The sequence below is a fragment of the Culex quinquefasciatus genome, chromosome 3, assembly GCF_015732765.1.
Source record: "Culex quinquefasciatus strain JHB chromosome 3, VPISU_Cqui_1.0_pri_paternal, whole genome shotgun sequence".
In the NCBI taxonomy this organism is placed as follows: domain Eukaryota; kingdom Metazoa; phylum Arthropoda; class Insecta; order Diptera; family Culicidae; genus Culex; species Culex quinquefasciatus.
Window position 1 is genome coordinate 50,426,427 of NC_051863.1, and position 15,567 is coordinate 50,441,993.

The following is a 15,567-nucleotide window of genomic DNA, read 5'->3' on the forward strand; positions in this document are numbered from 1 at the left end:
AATAAGTTGTTACAACAACGATCTGTAGCCTACTACACTCACTGAAGCATTCTGGGTAGGATCCGTTGTCAAAATCTTGAAATTTCGACTTGTTTCTTTGGTAAGCCTGTTGCACAACATTTCCGGAAGTTTCGGATGGACTAGAAAATCCCAGGTGTTCCAAAACCATGATAAAATGTTTTTATAACAGTACTTAACAAAATACAATTGATAAATTTTGAAAATTCTCCGGAAAATTACGAAACCCCAAACATTCTTAATTACAGTCATGGATATTCTCATTTTAAGTCATGACTTAAAAAAAAGTTGCGTAAATCGAGAATTGTTTAAAACAAGGTGACTTAAAAAAGAATATGGTGTATTCGATTTGGTGAAGAATATCACTAAGAACAACATGGAATCATCAGGTGAGTTGATAAGGCAGTTGCATATGGATCATTTCCGTTTTTTCACTAACTGCAACTGCTGCACTAAAAAATGGCATGAAAATACCAAGTTTTGAGATTCAAACAATGTTCAAAAATCCAGAAGACCTCAACTTGGTATTGAAATGGTTTTATTTTATGGTATTATTTTACCCTTGGAATAACATGGTTTGGTATTGATGTGCCCTTCCATAAACAAGACTTTGGAATGATTTCATGGTATTTTACCATCTAGGGGAAATATACCATTTCTAATCAAACACCTATCTTCGTCATATGAAAAGTTTGATGATCGATTTAAGCTCCAAAAATACTATTTAGGCTATAAACTTACCAGCAATAGCACCACCTCAAGTGAGCACGCAAATTTATGCCATTTACTGGCCAAAAAGATCAAATTTGATGGACTTTTGATCATAATTTTTATTTTGCGAGACCATTTCTCATTATTTTGGTGGCACACACATCCACACGCATGATGAGAGCTTAACTGCTTAACGAAAGTCGCCGTCAATATCTTTTCAACTGCACTAACGTTTTCAAAGCGCTTAAGATATAAAATTGCTTCCAACTACCGGAAACATGTACTTTTGCACATCGGTTAGTCACTCGTTTGAAAAATAATCCCGAAACATGTAAATAATTAGCAAGCGCCATTAGAAAAACAAACGCGCCGAGTCTTTTGACGTTTGAATTTTGACGACCCATTCCAATCTAAGGCTAAAGAAACCCGAGCGAGAAGCGAAGGCAAATAAAGAACAAAGGGTGGCCACCAACACCACCAGCAGCGCCTGTTGGAGTGAGCCAGTGCTGCCAGGAATTTTTCTCTATAAATGCTACTTTTCGTGAGTGTTCGCTAAAAATTTCATCGATTTTGGCAGCACTAAGCAGACCCAAAAGAACGCTGGAAGAAAAAAAGAACTAAGCTGAAAATAGGAATATGGGCGTGGCCCAATGCACTCGACTGATTAGAATGCATTTGGGAATTTTTTTTTAAATGTTTGTAAAAGGAATAGAATAACTTTTAATAAAAGTGAAAATAAACAGAAATGTTAACAAAAAGTTGCTCTACTCGTTGGTGTACTTGGTTTTAGTAACATTCCAGATTATCCAGCATCATTCAAACACGACCGCTTATTAGGCTTAAAATGGGTATATTTCCCCTATTACAGGGCAACCAAGGGCACATTTTGGTCCCTGTTATTTGCCCAAGTAATACAAAAATTTGGTATTCCCGTGTTATTTACCCCTGCTCGGGACACGAGCTCGACGTTCTTCCTTCAGAGTTCATTCCACCCACGAGCCTTCACTAATCGCTCACACTTGACCAAGGACCAATCAAATTTCACCACCCATTAGATCGCGTGCAAAGTGCATCACTTTGTTCGGTTCACTGGTGGTCAAATTCAAGGTTCTGCCAAGTGACCGTATGGTATTTCCTTCGATTAGCCAATCTATAGCTACGCCACCACCCGATCCGCTGACCGTGAGCATGAACTTCTCTCCTCCGACCAACCAGCCTGCCTTTGTTTACGATCCAACAAATCTCGAACGCCGTCCCAGGTCTCGCTTTGAAGATCTGACCGAATAGCCAGCGAAGATTGATTTATTGATGCACGCCCTTTTCGGGGCCCCCTCCAGGACTATCTGGGTCACTTCGTTACACAGCAAACAAAATTCCCGGGGGAACCTGCCGACCCTCCGAACGCTCTCCGTGGGGTCCATCAACCTGGCCCTAAATTCACGTAACCCTGGGTGGTGGTGCACTCTCCGGTGTGTTGCAAATATTTTGCGCTGTTTGTTTTGAGAATTCCCTCGGACCCCACGCCGGCAGGGCCAAAAAGTCACGCAAATTGAAGCTAAGACAAATTGAACAAGGTGTAAATTGCCCAAAACAGAACCGGCACTGACTGTCTCACCTGCTGCGCGGGCAGATCGAGAAGGCGAAGCAGGTACCGAAAAAAGATGACCTCCCGCGGAGGGTAGGTAGGAGGGTGAAGAAAGGATCGAGAGATATTGCTCAATTTGAAAGGGAGACACGTTTTTTTTTTTCCTTTCGAAGAAATGCGTAACGAAGCTTCCGTGAACCGCAATTTCTGGGGATTCCGGGAGCTGAGTGACCGCAAATAGCTGGGATGACCTTGGAAGACATTGATAGATGCCGGGGGCTGAGGTTTGGTCAATATTTAAACAATATTTACAGCCGGCAAACCGAATTGATGTCCTTCGGATGGATGGGTTTGAACAGGTAACTCGTGGTGAAGCAGAAGTCTCTGAAGTATAAAGGATCCTTTGTGGCATTTCGTGTTTGTGGTCAATTGATGCGCTTTTCGGTAAATATTTATGCGACTGAAGAATGTATGGGAATGTATAGATTTTGGAAAGATTGCATTAGATATTTCTGCATTTTTTTAAAGATATTTTTGTTACACCTTATAATGTGGCCCTCTTAAACCTTGCGGTTTTGTCAATGGATCCACAGGCGTGTATCGTTCTTTTTGCGACAAGACTCCGCCTCCCAGGTCTCCTAAGTGTGAAGGTATGGCACGGGGAGAAGGCACCGAATACCTATATTAACGCTTAGAATTTTTGTGTCTTCACTCCTAACCAAATATAGATGTTAAGAAAAGATCAGGAGTAAATTACATTAATTTCATTCTAATCAAGAAATTTCAAGACCACGTGGTTTATGGATGGTCCCTGTCCCTGTCTGTATGAGTCTGGAGGTTTCGAAATTTCTGGGCACATCTTCAAAAGTCTGGCATCTCTGGTAGGTTCTGAGGTGAAGCAGAAATTACAACCAACAGACCAAAATGTCACCCATCTCTATGACGGTATTGAAAGCCCAGCATTTTTAAACAGGTTAATTCAAACCAGATCTTTGAAATGTATTTGGGTCATTCCATTTAAAGCAGAACAGCACTTGAAAATTGCCATCTCCGATTCTGCTCAAATTTGGCAGAGCTGTTGAGACTATCAAAACATGCAAAAATCCCGAATTTCATCCAAATCGGACCACCCCCTCCATTTTTGTACCCTCCCAAAAAATCGACTTTTTGGCGATTTTTGAGCAAAACCCCTTTCTTCAAACGACGATAACTCAGGAACCACAAATCTTAGAGGGTCGGTCTTAGACTCAATTTTGAAAAAAATTGGACGTAGAATCCATTTCCGTGATAAAAATTTAGATTAAAATGTGTTTTCTACCTGTATTGCACAATTGAAAACTTTAAATGGCCGTATCTCAAAACAGCCCAATTTATTTTTCAAATTTGACCTCACCATCGTATTTCCCGGCCAATTTTACATAAGAATCACTTATCGACAGAAAGGAATATGTTTCGTTCCAGAGATATCGAATTTTAAAGTTTTGAGTATTTGAGATTACCTAAATTAGCTACACTCGCCGCATCTGCTAGAAGCACTCAGTTGTGCTGAGCAATAATTACTACCTGGTGTTCTGAATTATTTTTATACGATTTTGAGATAATCAATACCTTGAACAATCTATTTTTAATTTAAGAATTATTTATTGGGTAATTTTTAATGCACTGTTTTTACTGATATCAGTGTCATTGAACCAAATTAAGTAAAATGTGAACTTTTAATATTTATTTGCAAATGCTACGGTGTTTTTACAATACAATTTTATCATTTTTATATTATTTTCATATTTTTCCTAATTCCTAATTTCGCGAGAACAAATGTACCTAGATGAAATAATTCTCATGAGGTGCCATGTGCGGTAGCGAAATAGTGCCATTCAGCAAAAACTCCTAAATCTGCCTTACGGTTTGAAAGATTGATCATATTAAACCGATTTTTATATTGTGAGCCAGTTTCATCTGAATAATTGATGATTTTTTTTCAATTCTGATACATTTAATTTCAAAAACAAAACCATATACTTCTGATACATGTGGACAGCAGCTGTATCGTCTTCCAAGATTTCGAAATGATTGACAAACAAAAAAAAATCAAAAACAAGAAATCAACACAACTGATAAATCTTTGTGATTTTCTAACATTTTTCAGTTTTATCCAGAAATCCTCCTCCTTAACACCTAAACCTTCAAGCTCGAGAAAAAGGGGGAATTTCCATACAAATTCCTCCTTTTTCTCGAGCTTTTTATTCAGTGTTAATTCATAATTTTTAACACGATAATGTATCGTACACTTTTTCTTAAGAACTGTTACTTACAAGATCAATTGCAATTTCCTGCTAGCTCTGTGTGCATTCCATTCTGCCCTGTATTGCGTGTCGTTCTTGCTCTGTCCAGTGGGCTAATTTGCTAATGATTATTTGGGATTAAATTTTATTTCAATAAATAACCAGGTAGCAGTTTTTGATCAGCGCGCCCGAGTGCTTCTAGCAGATGCGGCGATTAAAGCTAATTTAGGTAATCTCAAATACTCTAAACTTAAAAAATCGATATCTCTGGAACAAAACATATTCCTTTCTGTCGATAGGTGATTCTTATGTAAAATTGGCCGGGGAATACGATGGTGAGGTCAAATTTGAAAAATAAATTGGGCTGTTTTGAGATACGACCATTTAAAGTTTCAATTGTGCAATACAGGTAGAAAACACATTTTAATCTAAATTTTTATCACGGAAATGGATTCTACGTCCAATTTCCTTCAAAATTGAGTCTAAGACCGACCCACTAAGATTTGTGGTTATCGTCGTTTGAAGAAAGGGGTTTTGCTCAAAAATCGCCAAAAAGTCGTTTTTTTGGGAGGGTACAAAAATGGAGGGGGTGGTCCGATTTGGATGAAATTCGGGATTTTTGCTCTGCCAAATTTGAGCAGAATCGGAGATGGTAATTTTCAAATTTGCATTTTTTCTTGCACACTTCAGGTGGAATGACCCATTTACAACAGACATTAGAACAAAAACTGCCAAAAGGACATTGAAAATCTGACCGATTCTTAGCACTTGTATACCATGCAGTCAATTTTTCAAGTTGAACTTCGGATGGATCTGATAATTTTACCATATAAAACAAATTTTCACACCGTTGATCCTTTTCTAAAAATATCTGTGAGCTGAAGTTGTAAACTTTATGAATTTTGGAAATTTAACAATTTCAGAAACAATTTCATAAAATATCTCAAATAATTGGTTGGATTGAATTTATTGAATCGTTATAGTAAATTGACTCATTTATAAGCCCTCTTATTGGTACAATCAGATTCTGTAAGTATCAAATTAAATAGGATTAGGCGTAATCCCGTCACGAAAAATTACAATGGTTTGGTTTGCAGATAAAACTGAAGCAACACGGGAAAGGGGGAAAAGCATTTTGAGAGTTGAACTATTTAGCTGATTCTCAAGCTTTGTGTAACTTTTTCACTAAATTTGAAGTGTAAAACAAGAGCTCCTTTACTGGGAGTTTTGTTAAAAAGTTGTCTTGAAATCTGTTAAAAAAATCCAGTGGTTAAAATGCTTATGCGCCATTTTCAAATGATGCTAGAGAAATATAAAATTGATATTTCCATATAATTTGATGATTTTTCACACACAAACTTTAAAGGTTTAGGGGAGGTATTTCCGGCCAGATTTAGTTGAAATTTTGAGTTTAGCCTAGTGTATATCTTTCATTTCAAAGGGTACCACAGGATAATACCCGGATATAGACTACTTTAATGATTATAATTGACGGGACACCTTGAAAATTAAAAAAAATGCCTTATAAATATTATTCGTAAAAAGGTTATAAAGTGGCCACATCGGCCCAAAAAGGTCTAAAAATTATGATTGAACTGTAATATGCAATATACAGTATGTAAAAAAAGTATTTACACCCCATGGGCACTATGCACATTTTGTGATGAAACATGTAAAAAAATTAAAGTTTGACAGGAACCTAGTACTACGTTTTATTCAGAAACTCATGCCAAACATTTTGCTACAAAAAGCTCATGAAAAGATGATTTCTATAAAAAGTTATATAACAAATACTATTACGAAAATAAAAAAGGTGCAAAAAAAGTTTGTACACCTTTCGAAAAATTAACATAAATAATGTTATTTGTTGACAAATCACCATAAATCCAGTCTCCCAACTCCAAATAGGCATCCTTGACTGATTAAAAAAATAATTTGGATTGAATATAAAGTTTACTAACTACTTAGTATAAAAGTTTATATAACTCTGGAAATTCTATATAAAACTTATCTAAACTTAATTTTGCAAACTTTTAATTCAACTAAATGTCAATATATTACCATAGAATTGCTAAATAAACATTTTGGAGTGGGTATAACACCGTTTTGGGGGTATTTGTATCGATAGAATAGATTTTTCGTTGGAATTTCGTACCAACCCGGAATTACGTCGTAGGAAAATCCGCCGGCATCCGAACCGGTCCACGATTCACAAGTCAACCTATGTGGAATCGGAAAAGGCATAAAATTTCCGATCTTTTGATACCCATACATCTAGGTTTTCTTTAAAACCTACATTTTTAAATACCTGGGCAAAAAGTAAGTTTGATCCACGATAACAAAAATTACGAAATTCCATACATTTTTGGCAGGTTGCTCAAACGAAACCATAACAACGTTTTTGCTTAGGTATTTAAAAACGTGGGTTTTATAGAAAACCTGGATGTATGGGTATCAAAAGATCGGAAATTTTATGCCCTTTCTGATGCCACATAGGTTGACTTGTGAATTGAGGACCGGTTCAGATGCCGGCAGATTTTCCGACGACGTAATTCCGGGTTGGTACGAAATTCCAACGAAAAATCTATTCTATCGATACAAATACCCCCAAAACGGTGTTATACCCACTCCAAAATGTTCATTTAGCCATTATATGGTAATATATTGACATTTAGTTGAATTAAAAGTTTGCAAAATTAAGTTTAGATAAGTTTTATATAGAATTTCCAGAGTTATATAAACTTTTATACTAAGTAGTTAGTAAACTTTATATTCAATCCAAATTATTTTTTTAATCAGTCAAGGATGCCTATTTGGAGTTGGGAGACTGGATTTATGGTGATTTGTCAACAAATAACATTATTTATGTTAATTTTTCGAAAGGTGTACAAACTTTTTGCACCTTTTTATTTTCGTAATAGTATTTGTTATATAACTTTTATAGAAATCATCTTTTCATGAGCTTTTTGTAGCAAAATGTTTGGCATGAGTTTCTGAACAAAACGTAGTACTAGGTTCCTGTCAAACTTTAAATTTTTTACATGTTTTATCACAAAATGTGCATAGTGCCCAAGGGGTGTAAATACTTTTTTTACATACTGTAGGTTGGCAATTGTCCACGCTGCATACAAAAAAGATTTTACAGTGGACTCTCTGGCTGTCGATCTTCTCGAGCCTTTGTTGTAAAATTTAGAAGAATTTAAATAAAATTAGCACTCAAAACATTAATCATAGCCGAATTTTGCATAAAAAGCTGATTTTGAAGAGATAATACCATTGCTAGATCTCGTGACGGGAAAACGCGAGCAAAAACATCTTTTGAGAAACATCTGCGTTGTCCAGTGACGAAAAGAAGTATCTGTCAAATCAACAAACCTGACGAAATCGCTCGAACTAGGAGGCATAATGTTCGTTTTTCAATTTCGAAACAACTGGAACAGTGTTCTTCACTTTTGTGTATGAAAATCAAAATGGTCAAATTTTACGATATTTTTTAACATTGTTGACTGAAACTTTATGTTTTTTTTATTTTTCTAGAGAGATCATATAGAAAAGTGGCTTGCCAGATTTTTCCTAATTTCCCTGACAGATTTTTCTTGTTCAGACCTGGTAAACCTGCTTGTAACAATCACGAGTAATTGCGATTTAAGAAAACAAAGTTATCAAAAAGTTACTTATTGAAAATTGTACCAAGTATTATGGCGGGCGTCATTAATTATAGTTCACGCGCGTTCATATGGCCGCAGAAGAATGGTCGCATGACAGCCGCAGATAATTTTTTTGGCTGTTGTCAAAGGTTGCCTTGAGTTTCCGAGTGAGGTTGACAGCCAAATCAACACTGAATTTTAGTTCAACCTGCTGATTTTTACACCGCGGTAGTTCGGTGGTTGTAACCTCCTGTCAGTCACTGCGAAGGAGAAATGTGATTTTATATATATTTAAAACAAGTTATCAAATGAATATGTTCAAATCTCGAGTTTTTTTTGAAAAGGTCCTATAAGCAAAATTTTGATTTTTTGCTTATTGGGTGTTTTTAGAACCGCCTTGAGTCAAGGGTATTCAAAAACACCCAAAAAGCAAAAAATCAAAATTTTGTTTATTGGACCTTTTCAAAAAAAACTCGAGAAATATTCAAGCTCACCCTGATTCAAACTAATTCCCACTAAGCATCCCTGCTGAGTCCAGCTACAACCTCACCGGTCCACTTATCGCTTACCATACCGGTCAGATTCGCTCATCATTCTTACTCAATCTTGTGAAAACTGCTCAATCATGTACAAAAAAAACTACACAACTTTTCAAGAAGTTGTGACCACGTGTGACATCACCCAAACGAAGGGGGGTTCGTCTCTTGCGCCAATTGATGTCACCCTCGGGTTCGTTCGTTCGTTTTTTACATATTTACCGTTAAAATACTTTGCATATTTCGTACACGCCGGCGTGGTTCGGATTCTTCGCAGCACCAGTCACAACACCACACGTTGCTGGGTTGGGGGTTTTGTGTTTAATTGTTTTTGTGCATAGAAGTCGATCGTTCGTCACAGACTGGCCGGTTTTGGTGAATGACAACAATTGACGGATTACAAAACTGAGTGTAAGCCACGTAAGGGACAAATTACACCTGAAACGATGTTCAGTTTGACGAGGGTTTCTTCAAATAACTCAATTTTACTTTATTCTTATAGAGACGTCCAATCAAACCACCGATCAAAACTACAAATAACTCCATAACCTGTTTACAATTATCACAGATTATGGCTCGTTTCAAGCAGAAGAAATGTGCGTCGAAAGAAATCATTCCACCATCGGGAGATACCGAGAGAGAGAAGTTGCTCCAATTTCAATTTTACTACTGCTTGGACTAATAAAAATTCCAATCCAGCTCTCTGGTGACACCCGGTTCCGTCATTGGCCATCGACGGGGATCGGATCGGTAGCAGCCGGGGCCGGTCAAGCCTGTTCACCTGGGGCCTCTCCATGTCTGAGGGACAGCAGACCTTCGCGCGATGGCATGTTCCCGGGCCGAGAAACCATAAAACCATCTCGAGAGTTGATTTGTTGAAAAGCGAGACCGGCTACGACGGGGAACCTATTAAGGGAGAAGCTGCTGCGTCTGGTCGGACTTTGGCGGCGAATCCAGAGCAGATCCGGTTTCTATACACGGGGGTCGTCAGCCAGAAGGGGTTGACCTACTTCCGGCTACTAGTCGAGCTGGTTTCTTTCTGCTTGGTTGCGCCTTTTGGGGCTCGTAAACAGAATCCGAATCCGATCGCGGATGACATCTTGGGAGCTACCAGCGGAACGAAAAAGAAAAACTGTTTATTGTTACGATGACACTAATAGGTACTCGATTAGAGTGATGGCATGATGAGAGAATCGTGTTTATGATTTCTTTTGTTAAACCCTTTTTTTTAATTAAAATTTAAAACATATTTTAATGGAATACATATATCTCAGATCGTTTCTAAAAAATATGTGTTCAAATTCGTGGGTGCTCCAAATATGTGTTTAGGATTACTGTAAATAAGCAAAGCATAAAAAAAATATGAAAAACTTTCAGTTTCAATTTGTGTTTTTATTAGAATTTAATTTCTGAAAAGTTGGCATTTGATATCCTCTAAAACAGCGATTCTCAACCTTCTTCTAGGCTGGTACCCCCTGCCATGTAAATCAAGTAGGCACGGTACCCCCGTTGAGAATCGCTGCTCTAAAACACATAAAAATCGGTTTTTTGCAAAACAAGTTTCAGTGACAAAAAGTAAAATTAAAAATCACCATTTTTTTACCGTGTATCTTTTTTTAAGTGTAGTCCATATCCATACCTACATATTTGCCTAAGATACCAAATCGATCAACTTTCAGTTTCAATTTGTGTTTTTATTAGAATTTAGCAGTTCTGTTCCAGGATGTCACATTTGCAATTCAGAGATTTGGGGAACCTTTCAACTGAGATCAATTCATACGCCTTTGCAGGGAGGGTACGGGCCAAACATTCAATATTACGCTCTTTTGAAATGTTAGTCTTGATTTAATTTTTTTTAATATTGTTTTCGAAAAGATCGGAAAATTTCACGAATGTTTCATATTTTAACTTTGTAAATCGGACCATAAGTTGCCGAGATATTGACATTAGAACTTTATCAAAATTCACTTAAGTACTTTTTGATTGCAAATACGATTTTACATCGAAAAATGAAGTTGAAAAATTTTTGCGACCAATATTTCGATTTTTTGAAAAAATCTGTATTGATTCAAAAAATCATAACTCGGTCAAAATTTTTTACCCATTCTGGAAATTTCTGAAAAGTTGGCATTTTTTACCGTGTATCTTTTTTTAAGTGTAGTCCATATCCATACCTACATATTTGCCGAAGATACCAAATCGATCCAAAAATTCCTTCAAAAGATACAGATTTTTGAATTTTCACATATCATTTTTGTATGGACAGCTGCCAAATTTGTACGGAAAATTTTATGAACGAACTAATGATGCAAAATGGCTTCTTTGGGCATACCGAAGGCACCAAAAAAGTTTCAGCAGGATTAAAAAATACAAAAAAAACGAATGACCGAAATCTCAGAGAATTGCTTTTTAGATTTTGCTAGCTGAGTGCCCTTTTATTGGATAACAAATGCCATCTTTTGAGCTTGGTTGAATTGGTCAAATAAATTTGGCTGTGTTGCCAATTTAAAAAAAAAACAACATTATTTTTGAAAAACAAAGAAAAAAGTCGAAAAAAAATTAAGCTTTCTTTTTAGATGTTAAATCCAATATGCATTGTAATAGTAGTTTATGCAACAAGTTGCAAAAAGAGGATTTTTTCAGCACGAGTCGTACATTTATCCAACGAGGTTCACCGAGTTGGATAAATACGTTGAGTGCTGAAAAAATCAAGTTTTGCAACGAGTTCCATACAACATTTTTTGCAATTCCGAAAAACACCCATTGAGTGAAATTTTAAGTCAAATTTTCTTGTATTTTGTCAATAAATCGTTTAAATCAAAAAAATGTTGAAAAGTGTTACTTTTCGGAACAAGTGCTGAAAAGTTCAACTTTTCAGCACCCATTTCAGTGCTGAAAAGTAGAACTTTTCAGCATTTATTTTGAAAAGTGTTGCTATTCGATTCTTTTATTTTTGGTACAGAAAAGTAGGCTATTTCGTCGTTCAAGAATAACAGGAAAAATAAGTTGTTTCACGACGGAATTGCAAAATAGTAGTTTATGCAACAAGTTGCAAAAAGAGGATTTTTTCAGCACGAGTCGTACATTTATCCAACGAGGTTCACCGAGTTATTGTGTAGACTAAAGTGTAGATTATCACCAATTAATAGTATTGAGCTAATTATTGTCGCTCTGGCAATAAATCGAACTGAGCGATTTCCACTCTGGTCGCATTTTTTCTCTCCGCCTTTTTCTGTCAAGCTTAATTCGGTATTACTCGATCAGTGTGTAAGCCAAGTTTGTTGTGCTTCCTCCATCTTGTTTTGATTGACGACAATTTATGTCGGTGGGTGCACAAAACTTTTTTTAGTTATTTAATATAGAAAAAAATAAAATATGTACTATTTTTACTTGGAGAAATGGCCAACATCATCATCCAAACCTACGACGACAACACGCAAGGACTGGTAATATTTAGTTTGACAGCAGATGCGGAGAGAAAAAGTGCGGCGAGGGTGGAATTAACTCTCTACTGCTCAAATATTTTTTCGAATTTTTTATTTTTCCCGTGTTTAGGAGGAAATTTTGAGCAACTTTTGTTCTACAGAAAACTTCACTTCTCTTGTTTAATGTTTTCCTTGTTTTATTTTTAAGTATTTTAATTTGCATTTATCTTGTTTAGTTAATCTTTGTTTTTGGTAGTATTTGGCCTATATTTTTCACATTTTCGGCTATAGAATGATACCATTATCATTTAAATTGTGAAAAAATGCGTAGAGGCGTAGTCTGGGACACTACAAAAATTACTGCATACTCATTTTTACTTCAAATATAGGAAATGTTAGTAAAAAACACAGCCAAAGTTGACCCCTAAAAAAATGACTTTTTTAAAAACATTGGCAAAGTCACATAAAACAAGTTTAACTTCCAACCCATGAATATTCTAAAATTTAAAGAGTTCTTCTTTCCAATGCTTTTTAAAGATCGAAAATTGGTTTAAAAATGGATTTTTGGCGATTTTTCAGATCGAAGCCCGTCTAAAATCGGGGTTAGGTTGTAGAGGGTTAACAAATGATTGAGAAACTACTTTTTCCAGGTTTTCGATAATTAAAAAAACATACAGAACCAATTATAATTTTTTTTCTAGGCATTTTTTTAACAGGTAGGAACTTTTTAACCTACATATACATTTTGAAATTGGGTTCACAGATAAATACAAATCGTAATAAATTAGGAATTTGTTTTTCATAAATTTAGCAATAGCAATTGGTTATATGTGTAAGTTGAACACATTCAAACAGGTCTTGCTTCTCCAAACTTCACGGGAAAATAGATCAGCTCCCGCAACCGCAGCGCCTAATTAGAGTTCAATTGCCGTGCACTGCTCAATGAACCCATTCAGCTGGGCCGAGTGTGGCAATTCCGTCCCAAGTGGCGCCTTAGTAGGTCACCGTGCCTCGCATTCGGGTTCCGTGATTAATGTCAACTCGGCCACATGTCGGTGCTGGAGCTGCGCGGAATGAATTTGTTGCCAGCCCGAAATACTCAGCGACTCCAGAGCGAGCACGGCTCAAGCAGCGCTTGAACTTGACTTTGGCGTTGGACCTGGAACGGTGGAACACGGTGGAAACAGTACGGTGTACGAAACAAGAGACACGGCGAATCAGCATGCCCCACAGGCAGGGTCTTGACGAATTTCGGTGGAGGCAGTTTCGAAGAAAGGAGTTGGCGTGTCCGCGGGCAAATAACGTGGAAGAAAATATTATAAATAATTCATGGATGTTTTATTTTTTCTTCTTTTTTGTAATTCACCTGAGGCGTGTGCTCGAACAGCGATACGAGTTTATTTGGAGTTTTGGTTTCGTGATTTTCAGGTGGTTGTATAAATAAAGTGAAGTGATTAAAATTAAAATCAAATTAGCTCAATTGGGCCACTCGTTATTACTTTACTTTTTGAATTATTTTTATTACACTTATAACATATTTCTGTTTACTTTTTTGACAAAGCACTTAGAACAAGCCTTGTCTGCGGAGTCAATTTAAATTTTAGCAATGCAAGCTGTCTGGCGTGACCGTTTAATTACTTTTATAAAAAAAAATCAGCCTAAGGTTTTTCAAGAAGTCTCAAACACTTAGTCTTTCCTTAAAATACATTTTTAAATTAAACTGCATTCTTAAAAAGTGGTCTAAACGTAATTTCTACAGTTTTATAGAATAGGTCCTATAAACATAGAGCAATTCCAGCTCAAATCAGGAATTTTTCTGGTACTTTTGTACCCGACCCTCTCCGATTTCAATGAAACTTTGTGTATGGAGCCAATAGTACTCGAAAATAACATTTGAGAAGGGCGTAAGGTATTTAAATGTTTTTGTATTAAGCAATTTAAAAATCACTGTATCTCGAAGCCGTTGCATCGTATCGAAAAGTGGTCAAAGACAAACTTGTAGGAAATTGGACGGGCTTTCTGAAAAAAATACACTGAAACAAAAATACACGCCACTTCTATGAGATTTTTTGATTTTTAAGTTTAAAAATTAATTTTCAAGGTGATGTCACGATTTTTTTCGATCAAAATTTTTGAGGAAATAGCCTAAGATGTTACAAAAAGACTGACGAAAAATGCAGGATGGTATGTCTCTCCTAAAAAATACAAAAATCATTTACAGAAACTGTTTTTTTTTAAGTGGTCTAAACGTCAAAAACCGATAGTGGGAATCGATTTCCCAGTCAATTGTACATAAAAATCTCCATATTGACCATTGTCCTATGTCCAATTCTTGTGGGTTTTTGGTGGTTTTTGGCAATTTCTATATGACAGACTTGATTTTTCAGTCTCGTAAATATTTTTACCGGAAAGCTCGTCCGATTTCCCATAAGTTTGCCTTTGAAAGTTTTTCAATTTGACTCGATTTAATATTTACTATCCCGGTTTCTAACACACTGAAAAAAATATTCTATTTTCAGTTATGAGCAATGTAATTAAACTTATGTAAGTCCATACATCCAATTGAAATGCTGTCAAAGGCAAACTTATGGGAAATTGGACGAAAAATAAAAAAAATCAAACCATCCACATTAACGACCCCCGGGTCTTTTGTGGTCTCATTGCAAGTTTCTGCTCGAACCTAGGAGTCCGAAGGCTTGAATGGGGAGAGCACCCAAACCTCTTTCTACTCCAAGGAACCTTCCACCCCAGTGTTTGAACTGACGACCTTTGGATTGCGAGTCCAACCGCCGCCAGCGATTCCACCGGAGTAGGCTTGGTTTGGTGTGTTGTTTGTACTGATGGCACCTGGAATGACTTAACGGCCTAACAACCAAGGCCGGGACCGACATTTTACTTCCTCATCCGATGGAAGGTTGCAGCAGATGGGAATCGAACCCAGAATCATCCGCTTACAAAGCGAACAGCGTAACCATTCGGCCACGCACTGCCACTGCCAAATTGGACGAGCTTTCCGGTAAAAATATTTACGAGACTGAAAAATCAAGTCTGTCGTATAGAAATTGCCAAAAACCACCAAAAACCCCATTTTTTTCAACATTTTTATTTCTAAAACCGCTGTATCTTCACAAGGATTGGACATAGGACAATGGTCTATATGGAGACTTTTATGTAAAATACCTCAAATGTAAGGCTACCAACTGTACGGATTTTTTCCTTACCGTACGGATTTTCGACCTTCTCCGCGGATTTTCAACTGGCCGGAATTTTTGTACGGAATTTTTCGCATAATACGGATTTGTACGGAATTTTAACAACTTTTCAAAAATTTCATTGCTTTTTTGATTGGGCCAAAGCTTTCTC